Source organism: Calonectris borealis, unplaced genomic scaffold (genome assembly GCF_964195595.1).
Source record: "Calonectris borealis unplaced genomic scaffold, bCalBor7.hap1.2 HAP1_SCAFFOLD_35, whole genome shotgun sequence".
In the NCBI taxonomy this organism is placed as follows: domain Eukaryota; kingdom Metazoa; phylum Chordata; class Aves; order Procellariiformes; family Procellariidae; genus Calonectris; species Calonectris borealis.
The window spans coordinates 82,347-99,915 of NW_027441451.1; positions in this window are offsets into that span (position 1 = coordinate 82,347).

Consider the following 17,569-nt stretch of genomic DNA (forward strand, 5'->3'; position numbering starts at 1 on the left):
GCGAGAGCTGCCGGCCGCGACGGCACCAGCAGAAGCAGCCCCCGCCCCGAGGGCCCCCGCCCCCAGCTGGCCTCTGCCCCCAGACCGCCAAAACTTCCAAACAGGCTCTCCCTGTGCCGGGATTCTCTTCAGGTTCAGGAAAAGAACCGGTGCGCTCCCAGGTACAGTCGCCTGACTAAGGCTGTCAGGGGGCGACTGGGGCTTCAGTTCCAGAACAGAAGAACGTCCATGACAGAACCTCAGCCACCACCTCCATGATCGTCGTCACGCACCCACAAAAGCTGCGCTGTGAAAAATCTCTCCTCCCCACCTCTTTGTTCTTCTCAGACCCCCAGACTCCCGCGGCAATAATCACATTCTGTAATTACCACCCATCTGAAACCCCCCCAAAGCATCATTCCCTGAGGTGACTGACAGCACTGTGGATAAGGGAGAACCACCACCAACCACGCACCCGCCCGTTCGTCCTCTTGCAGCAGGGCCTGTGACCGAGCACGTCTGCATGGACATCTCTGCCTGACAGGAGAGGACCGGCCTGAAAAAATATCTGACATTGTCTTGGCTCTGGAGTGAGGAAGGAATTTGTGACAGTGATACAAACAAGTTTAAGAGAAAGCAGGGTAGCGGAAGAGGCAGAAATGTGATAGGTCTCATCCACCTCTAATTCCAGAGGAAGTTTCAGGGATGTTTTTTTGTGGTTTTCTTTTTTTTTTCTAATCCCTGCACTGCACAAGTGAAAAAACACACACCTGCGTTTTAAGGAGACCCGTAAACTACAGCAGTAAAACTATCCGGTCTATGTAATTACACTTATTTCCTGGATACATCAGTCATTTTTCTTACATTTCAGTGGTGAACCTTACGTTAAATCACTAAACTCTGATATGGAAATAGCAAAACATCGTCCGTAAATCTTTGAAAAGAACAATACATTGAAGGAAAACTGTTCATATAAACTGTAAATGACGTGTTTCTGCTGTCAAAGGTTGTAACGCTTTTGAGTATCTTTGCCATCTTCATCTTCTTTGTCTTCACTTTCTTCTGATGACTTTATAACTATGTACCTCAACATAACAGGAAACTGTTCAAGCACTCTTGCAAATTGTATGGAATCCAAAGTGCCTTTCTGTCCTAGTTTTGGCTGGGATAGAGTTAATTTTCTCCACAGTAGCCAGGATGGGGCTGTGGTTTGGATTTGTGCTGAAGACAGTGTTGATAACCCAGGGCTGTTTTCGTTCTGCTGAGCAGCGCTTACACAGGGTCAAGGCCTTTTCTGCTCCTCACCCCACCCCACAGCGAGCAGGCTGGGGGTGCACAGAAGTTGGGAGGGGGCACAGCTGGGACAGCTGACCCCAGCTGACCAAAGGGATGTTCCACACCACATGATGTGCTCAGCAATAAAACTGGGGGAGGGTGGCAGGGGGGCCGCTGCTCAGGGACTGGCTGAGCATCGGTCGGTTGGTGGTGAGCAATTGTTTTCATTTGCATGGCTTGTTTTTCTTGGGTTTTATTTCCCTCTCTCTGTTGTTTTTTTCTTTTCCTTACGATTTTTTACACAATTTCATTTTCATTATTAAACTGTTTTTATCTCAACCCACAAGTTTCTTTCTCACTTTTACCCTTCTGATTCTCAACCCCATCCCACCGGGTTTTGTAATTAGCATCATGTTAATGACCCAATAGATCGTCCCAAACCTACAACCTGCAAAACCTGAAGACCGACTTATGCAAGACACGTTCCAGAAATTACAATCAGCCCAGAGAAGCATAAGGATTCCTCTTGTTCTGTCCTTGCCAGAACTGCTGGGAGAGCTGTCATCAGCCTCGGTGACTAACAGCAGGCAAGACTCTCCCAGCTGGCTGAGCTCAGAGGCAGCTCCTAGGAAAACAGCTATTTCAGAAAGTCATGCCTTGTGACTTTGGGAAAGTGTTTCAGGGAAATGTTTTCAATATTCTAGAAGGGTGAGACTAAGCATGGTAATCTCACTCCAGGTTCTATCTGCCACAGATTACCTTTTTTTTTTCTTCTCTTTTCACCAAAAGGGTGGCACTTCTTTCTGAACGCACGGTGAGTTACACGGGGTGTACAGACAGCCCATGGAACACTGAGCAATGAGTCTGTGATCGCTTCCATCCCCGCTCCTTGGCACCCCAACGCTCCTTTCACACCCCTTTCCTCGCCTCGTAAGGCGGTCAGGCCTCACGCAGTCTGCGCAACACGTACAAGACGCTGACTTCGCCAGGTATTGCCCAAATCACCTCCTGCTCGAGTTCTGAGCGGCTCAACTGCTGCCACAGCCTTTTCTGTCCCTGCCACACTCCCCCAGGAACAGCACTGTCTTCTCCCCTCCCCATGCCCACACTCTGGAGGAGCTGCTCGCATCCCCCCGGCAGCCAGTGCTGCCTGAAAATCCGTGCTGTGCTGCTCAGGCCATGAAAACTGTCACGCTGCGGCTGTACCCGCACCGCTGTGCCCCGTTCTGAGTGACACTGCCCGTTCCTGGGCATTCCCACCTGCCCACAGCCAGCTCTTCTCTTCAATCTTGGAAGCATTGTGGAAAAGCACACTTTTTTTTTTGAATACCCGCTTTGACCCCACCACAGGACAGGCTCAGAGTCCATGACTGTGGCTGGTCAAGTCCGTAGCAACACAGAAGTGTGTAGGGATGAAAAATAGCCAGCAGTTCAGCTCCTTTCAGTTGTTTAAGACAAGGCTTTTGGCTAGAACACAGGCAAGAAAATTTAAAAGCAGAACTAACCTACACTCCCTCCCTTGATCAGCACCTCTGTCATCATCAGTTCTTTGCATTTCTCTAGTTCCTGGGGAGTACGGATCAAGGTTTTCCTGTTTAAAAGCAACAGGAAAGATCAGTCACAAACATGCAGAAAACCTGCCAATCCATCCATGGTGCCCACCCAGCAGCATTATCAGGGCCCTGCAGATACACAGAAGGTGGGATTAATGCTCCGGGAGGAGGGAGCAGGAACAGCATCTGGCACCCACGGTCGGTAACGAGAATTTCTGCTCTGAGCTGGGGCTTGGTCAATGTGCAAGGGCAGCACTGAGCCAGAGACGAACCTGAGCGTATCACTTCATCCCAGGTGCCACATGCGCTGCGCCTTCTCCCATCGCCTCCTGCCGATGAATTGTTTTCCAGGCCCGTCCATCTCACTGCAGCTTCGATACCTGCACGCTGGCTCAGGTTTACTGTTCACTCACTCCTTGATGTCCAATGGATCACCAAACCTCCTGATGAAGGTTAGAAGGAGGATGAGGTCTCCTTTAGACAACTGGAGGAAGGGACACAATTTTAGGCCCTGGTAATGACTGAGGACTTGGAAGACCATGGACCTCTGCTAGAAGACCTCCAACTGCATGGAAGAAACATACAAAGGAAAATTGAGTTACACCCGAGTTAGAATGATTCACACAGAGACCAGAGACGAAAAGGGTAAGGAAGACCCTCCCTTTGAGTCACGAGGTTCAGAGTGGACCCTCTTGCTTTCTAAACTCCTGATGGAGCTTAGGTGCAGCTAGATCCAATCTTAGTCTCAGGCTTGGACAACAGGTTACGTCTAATGGAATTATCTATACAAAGTTGATAGTAATTACTATTTAATAGTTACATGGGTTAGCAGTGTTTCATTAGTATTAACTCAGCATGCTATCAGTCACTTACCAAAGATCTGCCGTTGGTAAAAGGTCTCTCTGCCTCGAGGAGCAACCTTGAGAGGTGTCCCAGCTCCAGGGGAGATCACCGCCATGCAGGCACGCTGCCTAGCAGGGAGAGCTCACAGAAGGCTCCCTTAGGCTGTCCTATTAATGGGATAAAGTGGTTGGCTCGTAGTCAAATTACATGTGATGGGAAAGGTATGCACAAGGCTCCTTGTACCCACAGCTTTCTTTGTTCCTTGATAAATGAGTCTTGGAAAAGCCACCAGCTATTTGTGTGTCAAGTGCATGATGGGTGTTCCAAGCTCGTGTATCGATGTTCACCGAGCCACTCGGCTCCTTTGTGGGTTCTCAGAGAACAGACCGGAACCAGAGGAGTTCTTGGCCTGGCCACGGCTCAGACCTTTACCTCCTTTGGAGCCTGTACCAAACGAGTGCTGGCTTGGTTAAGAGGTCGAGTGCGTCCGTCACATCTGGCAGTGCTCTTCCTAATGCAGCCCAGCATGCCATGGACCTTCCTTGTGCAAAGGTGCAAAGCCAGGAGAGGACAAGGCTTTGGGAGCCCTAATAACAGCCACCTTATCTCTTCTCTGGTACAAAGGCAGCCAGGCTCTCCCCTGTTTTGCATGATGGGAGGATGAGGGCCAATGGGTGTCAGCTGAAACAAGGGGGGAACAGCTCTCCCCATTAAGACAGTCAAGCAGTGGAGCAGAGCTCCCAGAGAGCTTGTGTCATCTCCATCTTTGGAGCTTTTCAAGCCCAAAACGAATGAAGCCCTGAGCACCCTGCTCTGACCCCGTAGCTGACCCTGCTGAGAGCACGAGGTTGGCCTAGAGACCTCCTGAGGTGCCTTCCAGCATGAATGATTCTGCGCTTCCATCCACAACAGATCTTCCCTTCGTGATGGAGGCAAAACATTCAGGTTCCCAGTGACCACTGAAGTCAGACAGAAAGAAGTTTGGTCGGATGATCTGTGGCTTTCCTGTCCCACTCCAGGCTGTTGCTCAGATGCAGGGCTGCTTGGCAGGTACCCCCAAACAGCCCTGATCCTTTCCACTGCTTCACCTTTTCTTTTCTTTTTCCCTCTTTTCCCTCTCACAATTTCTTCCCCTTGACCATCCTTGTACCCTCCCATGCAAACAGCACGTCTCTGTTTGCCCTTCCCTCCCTGGCCCTAGTTTGGTTTTCTTTGTACCCTCATTTGGTGTTTCTGAGCTTGTCACCAGGGCAGTTCCTACCTTGGTCAGCAATTCCATTAGACTAGGACCTCCTTCTGTTATCTGTAGTGTCCTGCAGTTCCTCGTGCTGTCCTCATGTCAGAGGCACCACAAATCTGGTGGGCCATCTGTACCCCCACATTAACAGCTGTCCAAACAGAGCTTCGCTCCAGGGGGACTTGAGTAACTCTGGGGTTTGGCAATAGAAACCTGATGAAGTTTTACAGGTAGAAGTGGTCAGTCCTTTACTGGGGGCAGAGTAAACCCATAGATGAGGGCAGACTGGGACCTGAGCAGCTCAGGAGTGACCCTGAGGAGAAGGGCCTGGCCGTTCCAAGGGATGCCATATGAGCCAGTGGTACACACTCACCGGGTATAAGGCCACCTGCATACGGGGCTGTGCATATGGGGCTGCATTAGGGGGTGCATGGCCACCCAGACAAGGGAGTTATCATCTCCCTTGACTCAGCACTGGTGTGGTCACATCTATATTATCGGTGTCTGGCTTTGGGGCTCCCTGTTCTGGAGGAATTGGGAGGAACTGGACAGGGTCCAGAGGAGATCTGCCAGGGTGGAGTTTGGAGCCTGTGTAGAGAGGCTGAAGGTCCTGGGCTTCTTTAGCCTGGTGAAGTAGAGGCTCAGGGCACCACAGTAGTAGCCTGCAAGTGCTTGAAGGGTGGTTTCAGAGGTGATGGAGCTTTTCTTGGTAGTGGGAAGAGAAGGAAACCTCCACAAAGCACAGCTTGGAAGGTTCAGATTGGAGGGGAGGAAAAAGAACTCTCACTCAAAGGGTAGCCTTGTGGTTGTAAGAGGTCACCCAGAGGGAGTCTGGATCAGTTCATGGCTTTGTGTTTCAAGGAAAAGCCAGTGAGGGTGGAGAGACATCAGTGAAGGTCTAGAAATGCTGGGGTGAGAGCTAGGTGGGAAAGCAAGATGGGTGTCTACAGCCTGAAGGGCAAGAGGTGCAGGCATGGGACAGTGTAGGACAGCCTGCAGTAGAGATGGCCGAGGCCTCTGGCAAGTCTGAAAGGCCCATCAGAACCGAGGTCTTTGTCCCCTTGGCTAAGGCAGTTGCCTCTGCCACCGAGGCCTACAAGGAGGAACTTTCTTTTGAGGCTCTGGACTTCATTTCTTCCTTCTTGCCCCTTCTTTGGGAGGCTGGGAGGTGTTGTACAATTGTTCTACCCTTGGCATTGCTCACCCCCACATCCCACTGACCCCAGGAAGAGCCCTGAGCCACGCATGAGGGTCAGGATCTGCCTTCCCAGGGCCTGGGGGTGAGGGCTTGGCCTTTCTGCTTCACTAAACAAACCAAGGGTTTTCTCAGCATTACAGCCACCTGCACAGTGCCTTTGCCTACCTGCAAGCATGGCCTCCAATGATCTGCTCTAACGAGGCCATGGGGAGGCTTTGTCAGTAATGGTCCTCGGTGGGACCCATTAATACTTCAAGGTACTTTGAGTTTTGCTTCTGACTTTGACTTCTTGAGAGGTTTGTTCTTTCTCCTCTCATCATGGGAGCTTCAAGGACTCAGCACCAAATACACCATGGGTCTCATGAAAATACAGAAAGCCTTAAGGAGCTCTTTCTCTTCCTGTAGTTTTCTTTAGGTCTTCCAAGCTTGTACAGGTAATTGGAGTCATTTCATAGTGTAGTTAAAGAGGAAGATTTCAAAGTGCACCTAAGAAATATATTTTTTAATTTAAAGTTTCTATTTTATTACTTTTCAGTTTAGAGAAGAGGTGATGGAAGCCTTCTCCAAGTGATATTGATTCAGGAGGTCTGGACAGGCAGGAGAAGCAGTCCCTTGAGGTGTGACTCTGTATGGAGAACTTTGCTCCTCACCTCCCAAACCTCACCATTTCTCTCATTGGCCATCTGGGACTTACATCACTCTTCCTTGCATCAGACTTCTCCACTGATCTCTGCAGATGGGTGTTACAGCACCATCTCGCACCTGCTTCCCTTAGAGAACTGGCTGCACACAGGCACAGAATATTTTTTTCTATTTGCAAGCAAAGAAAAGCAAAGCATGATAAAGTTTCATAAAGAATAACACACCCTTTGTAACCATATGCTAAGTACAAGCTGTCTCTAATGAAGTTGTCTTTCGACAAGGGATAATCTTATGAGAAATGTTTGAGATAGATACAAAAAAGTTAGATATAACCATAATTAAAGAATTGGCTAAAGAGCCAATGAGACTACTGAAAGACAGGCAAGCTTTTAACTCCCTGAAGCTCAAAGCAGCAACTGAGTAGGTGAGAGTTATCTGAATGAACAAAGAATAATGTCCAGAGAAAAGTAGAGACTGATGGAATGGGCCTTTGTCTAGAGAGTCTGCATGTGCAAAGGCGACATCAGAAATGGTCATTGTATGAGGACAGGTGAAATTATATGAAAGATTAGAGAAACTGAATACACCGTATAACAGGAAGAACAGTGGTAATGAAGTTACAGGGCAAGATCGATATTTCTTTGGAATATCCCTTTTGAAAGGTCATTGGATTGGTAGAGGTCTCTTGTGAGTGAGGACAAGCAAGAGTTGCACTCATCTTTGAAAGTGGCCAAAAGTGCAACCCAGGGAACCACAGGCTGCACAAGCTCACTTTGGTGGGGGGGTGAGCCATTGAATGAGTGCTCCTGGGTGACATTTCTGGGCACCTAAAAGAGAAGAGCATCGCCATGGACTTACCAAGGTTAAATCATGCCTCGCCAACCGGGTTGCCTTCATGATGAAGTAGCTGCATTTGTGCATGAGGGGACAACAGTTGATGTCATTGACCTCCATTTCAGCAAGACTTTTGGCGTGGTCTCCCTCAATATTCTTGCACCCAAGTTAGGCCATTCCAGTCTGGAGAGGGAGACAAACAGATGAGCAAAACACCAGTTGGATGATGAGGCTGAGAGAGCAGTGGGGAACGGGCTATGCTTCACTGGAGGCCAGGGGACACACTGGGGTTTGGTGAGGTGGCCCTGTGCAGTTTAACACCTGTATCCACGACCCGGAGGAGGCAACTCTCACCACATTTTTCAGTAATCCTAACTTGGAAGGACCATTCCTCTGCCTTTGGGATGCCTTTCAGATGGACTGTCCTGTCAGGAACTTCATGAAAAAGACAGTGGATAAGGGTCAGGTCCTGCGCCTGGGATAGACTGACAGCCTGCAGTGGCAGGGGAAGGGGACTGCCTGGCTGGGGAGCAGCTCTGCGGAAAAGGCCCTGGTGGTGCTGGGGAACAGAAGGTAAAACAAAACCCAGTAGTGTGGCCTCATGGCACAGGCAGCCAGCAGTGTCCTGGAGTGTATAAAGAGGAGCCTCGCCAACAGCGTGAGGGAAGTGATTGTCTCCCCCTGGTCATCACTTGTTAGACCACCAGTGCACTACTGTGTCCACTTCTGGGCCCCTGGTTCAAGTGTACTGGTCTGGCTGGGATGGGGTTAACTTCCTCTGTGGCGCTGTCTTTGGCATTTGTGCCTAAACCAGTGTTGATAACACACCAGTGTTTTGGCTGTTGCTGAACAGTGTTTGCACAGCGCCAAGGGCTTCCCTGTTTCTGACTCTGCTCCCTCCCAGTGAGTGGGCTGGGGGTGGGCGAGAAGTTGGTGGGGGGACACAACCAGGACAGCTGACCACGACTGACCAGAGGGATATTCCAGACCAAATGACGTCGTGCTCAGCAATAAAATCTGTGGCAGAGGAAGAAGGAGGAGGAGTTTTTTGTCATTTAAGGTGTCTGTTGCTGGGAGACTGCTGGGCGTCAGTCTGCTTGTGGGAGGGGGTAAGTGATTGCCTTTGCGGTGCCTGTTGGTTTTGGTTTATGGTTGGGTTTACCCTTGTTTTACCACGCAGCTGATCGCTCAGTCCCCCTGCCCCCGGCGGGACGGGGAGAAAATTGGAAGGGTAAGAGTGAGAAAAACTCGTGCACTGACATTAAGACAGTTTAATAGAACAAAAAAGTTAAAATATTAATGATAATGATAGAATATACAAAATGAATACACAAAATGATTGATGCATTGATAGACCCGCACTGACCGATAACCAAGTAGCGATCGCTACTTCCTGGAACACGCCTACCATTCATATACTGAGCATGATGTCACATGGTATGGAATACCCTGTTGGCCAGCTGAGCTGGCTGTCCTGGCTGTGCTCCCTCCCATCCTCTGCGTGGTTGTATGAGAGCTGTCCTTGGCAGGATACCTATAAAAAACGGAAAACATCAGTGCGTTATCAACATTCTTCTCATACTAAATCCAAAACACAGCACTAGGAAGAAATTTAACTCTATCCCAGCCAAAACCAGGACACCCTATTATCTGTTTTGATCTCAACCCACAAGCTGCACAACAACTCCATGCAGCAGCATGGGTGGAGACCTGGCCAGCTAAGGAGTGCCCTGAGGAGAAGGGCTGGGCACCAGGACGATGCCATAGGAGCCAGTGGGCCTCCCATTTCAAAAGGAAAGTGGAGAAACTGGAGAGGGTGCGGAGGAGGTCTGCCAAGATGGAGCTAGGGGCCTAAAGCAGGAGCTGGGAGGAGAGTCTGAGGGAACTGGGCCTCTCTAGGCTGCTAAAGGAGGCATGGGGCAACCTAGGAAGAGCCTACAGCTACCTGGAGAGATGATGGAGCCAAGCTCTTTTCTGCAGTGGCCAATGATATGACAGAGGCAACAGGCACAAATTGCCTCTTGGGAGCTTTAGGCTGAGCCTTAGGGAAAATAAAATGGCCTAGGCTGAGGGTTGCTGTGATCTCCTTTGGAGCTCTTCTTTGCTGGACTAGAGGCTGGACTAGAGACCCCCAGCAGTCTCTTTCCCACCAACCCTTCCATGAGCCTGTGCCTTGACCATGTGCCCTATGAGAAGAGATGAAGCTGGAGGTGAGGGTCTCTACATCCTGTGCTCCTAGGACAGTTCAGGGTGGAAGGGAGCTCAGGTGCTCTGTAGTCCAATGCCCAGCTCCAAGCAGGGCCAGCTCTGAGGTCAGACCAGGTTGCTCAGTAAATGTCAGCACCCACCGAGAGAGTTTACAGATGAACCAGGCATCTGGGCCACCATTACAGAAATGGAGACGAGGCCTTTGAGCAGCTCCCTGAGCACAGCTAGGGGTACGCCATGCCTCCGGAGATTCCTGGGAACATCCACCTTCTTGTGCAGAGGAGTGTGGTTCTTCTGCAAGTTTCCTGGCATCTCTCCAGACCATGGGGTGCTTTAGGCTGGACACAGGATTGAAAGAAAGCCTCTGGCTTGGGTACTGTCAACTTAATTGCTAAAGGAGAGGGAGGTGGAGGGGACCTCAGCATTTCCAGGTTCCTGCTGAAGATTTAAGGCCTCTGAGAAAGGAGCTGAAGAGAACACTTGTGAACTAGCATAGCCTTTAGATCATTTCACATGTGAGGGCTCTGCTACCCCATCTCAGTCCTTGGCACCCAGAAACCTCACCTTCTTTTCCCTCCTCTCCTCCCAAAACCTGACCAAGTGATGGGAGGAAAGGCAGCAGAAAGGCCCTTGGCCTCTGTGAATCAGCCGGGGTCTGGCACCTGGAGGGCGATGGTGTCATTTCATTGGACACCCCATAAAGACTCAAGCTGGGGAGTGCCTCTGCAAGTCCGAACCAACAAGGTCCATGGCCAGGCAAGGCTGTGTCTCTGGCTGTGTCTGGAGACCCGAACACCTACAGCTTAGATGAAGCTGGGGCTGAACCTCAGGCCTGGGCTTCAGTGGTCTCCTGGGCCCATGGGCAGAGATGCAGGTGGAGGCCCATGTGAGGCTGCTCTAGGGCCCTGACAGTGCCCCCATGGGTTCCCACCTGCCAGTGTCCTCAGTAGGTCAAGTTCTCATGCCCTGATGTGCAGGATCTGCTCTCTGCTTCTCTCCTTCCCCATATCCCTGGGGATCCGAGAGATCACAATTTCACGGTCACTACAGCCAAGGCAGACACTGGTCCTCACATCCCTGAGCAGCTCTTCCTCCTTTGGCAGTACCAGGTCCAGGTGAACATCAGACTGGGTGGCCCGTTTGACAGCTGTGCTGAGAACTTTTCCAGAACCTCCACAAGAAGCCTCCTGGACTGTTTGCATCCTGCTGTCTCACTTGACCAGTGAACACCAGGGAGACCGAGTCCCCCATAAGAGCCAGGGTCTGGGATCCACAGATTTCCTCAGGTCATTTAAACAAGACTTAGTTCATTCCTCACCCTGACTCTATGACCTGTAGCTCTGTCCTGGGTCTGGCTGGGATGCAGTTAATTCTCTCCATAGCAGACCGTATGGTGATCTGCTTTGGGTTTGTTACTAAACCAGCGCTGGTAACACACCAGGGTTTTGGCTACTGCTGAGCAGTCCCTGCAGAGCCTGAAGGTTTTCTCTTTCTCACTCTGCCCCCTCTGCAAGTAGGCTGGGGGTAGGCAAGAGGTTGGCAGAGGCACAGCTGGGAAAGCTGACCCCAACGGACCAAAGCAATATTCTGTACCAAATGATGTCATGCTCAACAAAAGAACCGCAAGGAAAGACGGAGGAAGGGGGGACATTTGTGGTCATGGCATTTGTCTTCCCAAGTAACTGACACACATGATGCTTTCCTGGCAGTGGCTAAACATCTGCTGGCCGATGGGAAGTGTGAATGAATTCCCCATTTTGCTTTACCTGCACACACAGTTTTGCTTCACCTATTAAACCCTCTTTGTCTTGACTCCTGAGTTTTCTCGCTTCTGCACTTCCGATTCTCTCCCCTGTCCCCCTGGGGTTGTAGTGGGGGAGTGAGCAAGTGACTCTGGGTGTTTTGTTGCTGGCCAGACACAAACCAGAAGTAACTCCTACCGCAGCGTCATCTTTTCTGGCCTCTCGTCTGACCCCCACACAAGCTCTCACCTCTCCTGTTCCCTGTGCCGTAGAGGAGCTCCATGCACCTGCACTGCCCTGACGTCACACAAGGCAGCCCCCACTTCTCGTCTTCCCTGTTTGTGTCTCCTCAAAATATTGTATCTCCACCCACCACAAAAGCCGTGGGAGCTGTCCTTCCCCACCTCAGCTCTTGTTCCACTGAAGTCACAGCTCTGTGATGGCACCCACGGCTCCTGCTCTCTGTGGCCCAGGCTGTGGGCTTTGGTGCCCATTTGGGCTGCAGCCCCTCCGATGGGGCACCAGGGCCAAGGGCAGACTTGTCCCATGCAAAGCTGGTCCCCAGAGATGGGACCCCGTGTGTGGGAAGGCTTTGCTTCCCAGCAGAGGCATGCTGGAGTGGGTGGCAGGTGGCAACAGAATGGTGGATGAGGTTGCCACCCCGAGAGCAAAAGCTGCAGTGCCCAAGGCCAGAGAGAAAGAGGCGAGGGCTGTGCAGTCCCGGCAGGAGAGGGGTTTGCTGTCCCAGGTGACTCTGCAGCACCGTGGGGCCTGTGCCAGAGGTGGGGCTGATCTCCACGAAGGACAAGGTGCTGCTGAGAATGTCCCTGGGGGAGGACAGCCTGTGATCCAGCCACACCTGCACATCATGCTGGGGGCTGAGCGGTGTGCTGGTTTTGGCTGGGATAGAGTTAATTTTCTCCACAGTAGCCAGTATGGGGCTGTGGTTTGGATTTGTGCTGAAGACAGTGTTGATAACCCAGGGCTGTTTTCGTTCTGCTGAGCAGGGCTTACACAGGGTCAAGGCCTTTTCTGCTCCTCACCCCACCCCACCAGCGAGTAGGCTGGGGGTGCACAGAAGTTGGGAGGGGACACAGCTGGGACAGCTGACCCCACGTGACTAAAGGGATGTTCCATATGATATGACGTCATGTTCAGCAATTAAAAGCTGGGGGGAAGAAGAAGAAAGGGAGGAATGTTCGGAATGGTGGCGTTTCTCTTGCCAAGATGGCTGAATATCTGCCTGCCGATGGGAAGGAGTGAATGGAAGTGAATGGGAAGGTCAGCCTCCCCATCAGCCCCAGGGATGCTGCTGGCCCCAAGGCCACGAGGAAATGGAGGCTACTCACTCGCTGCCTCTCCTGAATTCATATTGCAGGTGATGCCCAGCCCTCACTGAATTTGCCCCCTCCTCTGCTCCCACCTGCCCCACTCCCCACGACAGCACGACAGTCCTGGCCCTGGGCCTTCTCCGGCACCTCCTGCATCTCTCCAGTCTCCCCTCCCTCTGCCTGCTGGGTCCCCACTCACTCCCATGGCACTGCAGAGTCCTTGTCCATGGATACGTCGATTTGGTGCTTTACTTTTGGAGGACTTCACCTTGGAGGGTGTTTCACCTTCTGAGTCTCCATTCATTCCAAGCCCAGGGCCCGGGGTGGGTCCCCATCCTCTCCTCTCCTCACCCCTCCAAATTCATTTCCAGAGACTCTGGTATGTGCCATCAGTCTTGTCATCCATGAAGGAACCTGAGAAGATAATGGGAGCTCATGGACCATCTCCCCTGCCATTGGACACCAAGAAGAGAGCTCTTAAATCCAGACCGTTTGGTCCAGTGGAACCCAATAGTACCGTGAGCTTAACCCCAAAACACTGAGAATAAAAAGGAGAACAGACTTTTTAAAATATCAATTCCTTGGATATTTATTTGGAAGCAACTCTCGGGGAAGAGCCCAGCCTTCAGGTGCTGCACCTGGGAGATCCCCTTTTATTGAAGAGCTGCTATTGGGCATGCCACATCTGACACAGTGTTGGGCAAGAGTCACAGGATCAAGCCGCAAGACAAGGAGTATAAACCCAGAAAATTATATATAAGCAGGATTATCACAAGAGAAAAAAGCAGAGTCGCGGCCTAAGATAAACTCTGGGGAATGTGCAGAGAAGGGGAGGCAGGTTATTGTCGGTGAAACAGCGTCCACTGGGCCAGTTTCCATAGGGCATCCTTGAGCTCCTGGTTCCTCATGCTGTAGATGAGGGGGTTCACTGCTGGAGGCACCACTGAGTACAGCACGGCCACCACCAGATCCAGGGATGGGGAGGAGATGGAGGGGGGCTTCAGGTATGCAAATATGCCAGTGCTGACAAAGAGGGAGACCACAGCCAGGTGAGGGAGGCACGTGGAAAAGGCTTTGTGCCGTCCCTGCTCAGAGGGGATCCTCAGCACGGCCCTGAAGATCTCCACATAGGACAGCACAATGAAAACAAAACACCCAAATCCTAAACAGGCACTAACCACGAGAAGCCCAACCTCCCTGAGGTAGGAGTGTGAGCAGGAGAGCTTGAGGATCTGGGGGATTTCACAGAAGAACTGGTCCACAGCATTGCCGTGGCAGAGGGGTAGTGAAAATGTATTGGCCGTGTGCAGGAGAGCATTGAGAAACCCACTGGCCCAGGCAGCTGCTGCCATGTGGACACAAGCTCTGTTGCCCAGGAGGGTCCCGTACTGCAGGGGGTGGCAGATGGCAACGTAGCGGTCGTAGGCCATGACAGTGAGAAGACAATACTCTGCTGAAATGAAAAAGACAAACAGAAAGAGCTGTGCAGCACATCCTGCGTAGGAGATGTCCCTGGTGTCCCAGAGGGAATTGGCCATGGCTTTGGGGACAGTGGTGGAGATGGAGCCCAGGTCGAGGAGGGAGAGGTTGAGGAGGAAGAAGTACATGGGGGTGTGCAGGCGGTGGTCGCAGGCTATGGCGGTGATGATGAGGCCGTTGCCCAGGAGGGCAGCCAGGTAGATGCCCAGGAAGAGCCAGAAGTGCAAGAGCTGCAGCTCCCGCGTGTCTGCGAAGGCCAGGAGGAGGAAGTGGGTGATGGAGCTGCCGTTGGACATTTGCTGTTTCTTGGCATAGGGGTACTGTTCAAAACTGGAATAGACAAGGAAAAAGTATGACAGACTTCTCCAAGCAAAGCCACTCCATTTTTCATAGAAATCCACCCCCCCCAAAATTGAAATGCATTTCCTTCTCTGGTTTGTGCTGGCTGAGTGTGCTGTGAGGAGCAGGACCTCTGTCCACAGCCAAGGAGCCAGCTTTTCTCTGCTGCAGTGGGTACCTGGCAGCTGGTTTGTGACAGCTCCAATTTTCCCAAGGGATGTCAGATGTCATCCGCCCTTAATGGAAAAGATCAGTATCTGCACTCATGACTCTCAAGAGCGTGGGCTGCAGAAGAGAGGCTTAGCGTGTCCTTATAAGAATTTTGTCTCTGTTTTTTATTTTCCACCATCACATCTGATGAGTGTTCTTTTTAGGGGTAGAAATGCTCATTTCTATGATTGAAAATGTGAAGAGTCTTGAGACAGGAGAGGCAAAAGGGCTCAGCTCTCTGTGGCTTAGTGCAGTCAGGTGAGCTGCAGTGTCCATCAGTCTGTTACCCAGCTGCCCTGCTCTTTCCCTTGTGCTGCCTCAAAGATGACTTCACACACAAATTACTCATTAAAAAAATACAAACCTAACCACTGGGCTCTGATGAAAGCAGGGGAGCACTGTTGCAGAGGGCAGATCTGCACACTCTTCTCTTCCCCACCCTAGAGGTGGAGTTGTGATGGAGAAGGACACCGTCCCTCACAAGAGAAGCAAAGGACTCTGAGCGGAGAGTACTGACCTCCAAGGGAAAGCTCAGCCCTCCCTGGGATCCTACAGGAGAGCTGTGCCTCTCTGGAGGGCAGCTCGCAAGCCCAGCAGGACAGGCAAAGCAGAGGGTCAGGGGTCCTGAAGATGGGATGTCCTAAAGGGAGAGTCAGCTCATTGCCCAGCAGACAATGCCCAGAAGACATCCACAGTGAAGGACCGAATGAGAGCTGCCTTAATGGAGCCTACCCCGGTGCTTGTTTGCAGCTTCCTCCCACCCCCTGCCCAGGTCTCTGCTGCCTGGAGCTGTCCCTGCCGAGAGCTGGTTCCCTGTCCCCACCTCTCCTCCCTGTCGGTGCTCACAGACCCCATCCCACCCGCTGTGTGCTCAGCTCTGCCCTGCAGACCCCTCCTGGCAGCAGGGCACTGCGCAATGTCCATGCAGGCTCTGATGGGATCATCAGACCAACCCTGATGAGGCTGGAGAAGTTGTACTGATGCTGTCTGTAAGCCACGGTGTGTTGATTTCTCATACTCCCTGAGTAACACCTCCAAGAGTAACAGATTTGGAAATTCAGTGCCTCCTCTTGACATGAGACATTAATTTCTATGTCCCATTGCCCACCCAGGCAACCCAGAGTACAAGGTAGAAAGAACAGGATACTTGCTTTTCAGGTAGCCCCTGCTTTGCTGTGCTTCTTCAAAAGTCTTCTGGGAAAGTCCTGTAGTGATCTCAAGATGTGAGCAGGGCTGACCCAGGCAGCAGCCTCTCGACAGCAGAAGGACCCTGCCCTGCTGGGGCTCGCTCCTTCCACCCACAGCTTCTCCCCACAGCGCCGTGGGGAGCTCCCCGGGCAGGCTGAGTGCTGACCCTGGCAGCACCTCCTCCTCTACATTACAGAAACTGAGTGAGTCCTCCTGACAGAACCAATAAACTGTCAGATGTACCAGTTTTCGGAGATCCCTCCAGGAACTGAAGCTGCATTGCCCCGCACCCAGAGACTTACCACGTAGAGGGCTGTGAAGATTCACCCCCAGTGAGCTCTCAGCATCCTCCCACTCCCCACTGCCTTTAACCCCTCTCAGCCTCGCAGGTCTCCTCTCGGTGCCTGCAGGCAGTGCCCCCAGCCCTGCTCCTGGGCAGAGCTGTCTCTCTGCAGCGCTGCCCGCTTGCCAGGAGCTCCCTCCATCCCAGGAGCCCAGCCCAGCTCAGCAGCAGAGGACCAGCCCAAGGCACCACTTGCTCTGCCCCCTCGGGGATCCCTCCACGTGTCCCTGCGCCTCCAGGGAACCTGCTGGGAACAGCCTGAAGCCATCACTCATGGTCCCTCTCTCAGCTGGGAGAGACACTTCTTTCCAGCAGGGGCATTTCTCCCATCTGAAGAAGAGTCAGCTCCAGGAATCACCTTTTCATTGGCCCGTCTGTACACAGGACACCCGGACAGGGACAGGGAAGGATCTCATTTAGCACTGCCCAGGGAAGGGATTCAGCCCCCATTCCATGGTTGTGGCCCTGGGGCTAGCAGTGGGCTCAGCTGCCCCCCACGCACAGCACAAGCCCACAGGAGGTGGGATTCCTCTGGCCTCAGCTCAGGTGTGCACACAGCAGACACCTGCATGTCAGCTCCTTCTCTCAGCTCCCTGCTAATTAATGGAGATGGAGGCCAGGGCTGACGTGGTCACATGCAAAGACCTGGGGACATTTGGAGTGCCAGAGGTGGTCCAAGATACCTGGAGCTAGCTGCAAGCTCTAGTGGAGCAATGCTGAGAGACAGGGCAGCATCTGGGGGCACCTTCTTGGAGGCTGGAGGTGAATCTCTTTGGCCAGTGGAAATGGCATCAGATGCCCACATTTAGGATGATGGAGCCTGTCTCTCTTCTTTATGTTCTGGGCAGCCTACGCAGGGATTCATCTGATGGAGTCATGTACCACAGGGAGAGCTCAGTTCCTCTTTGTCTTTCCCATCCGCCAGGTTGACTAGATCTCCATTGACTCTAATGGCGGTGGTGTCCTGAACATTCTCGCATTGCCCAATCAACTTCAGGGCAGTTATTCCATGTAAGGCCAGTTGCAGGCCTGTAATGGTAGGTGAGGTGCCAAGGCTCTCACACACAGCGACATGCAGTTGGCAGGGACAGCGATGGTCCTACACAGGAAAGCCATCCCCATGCAGAGCGAGGGTGTGACAGACACCCAGGCAGCATTGCGACAGATC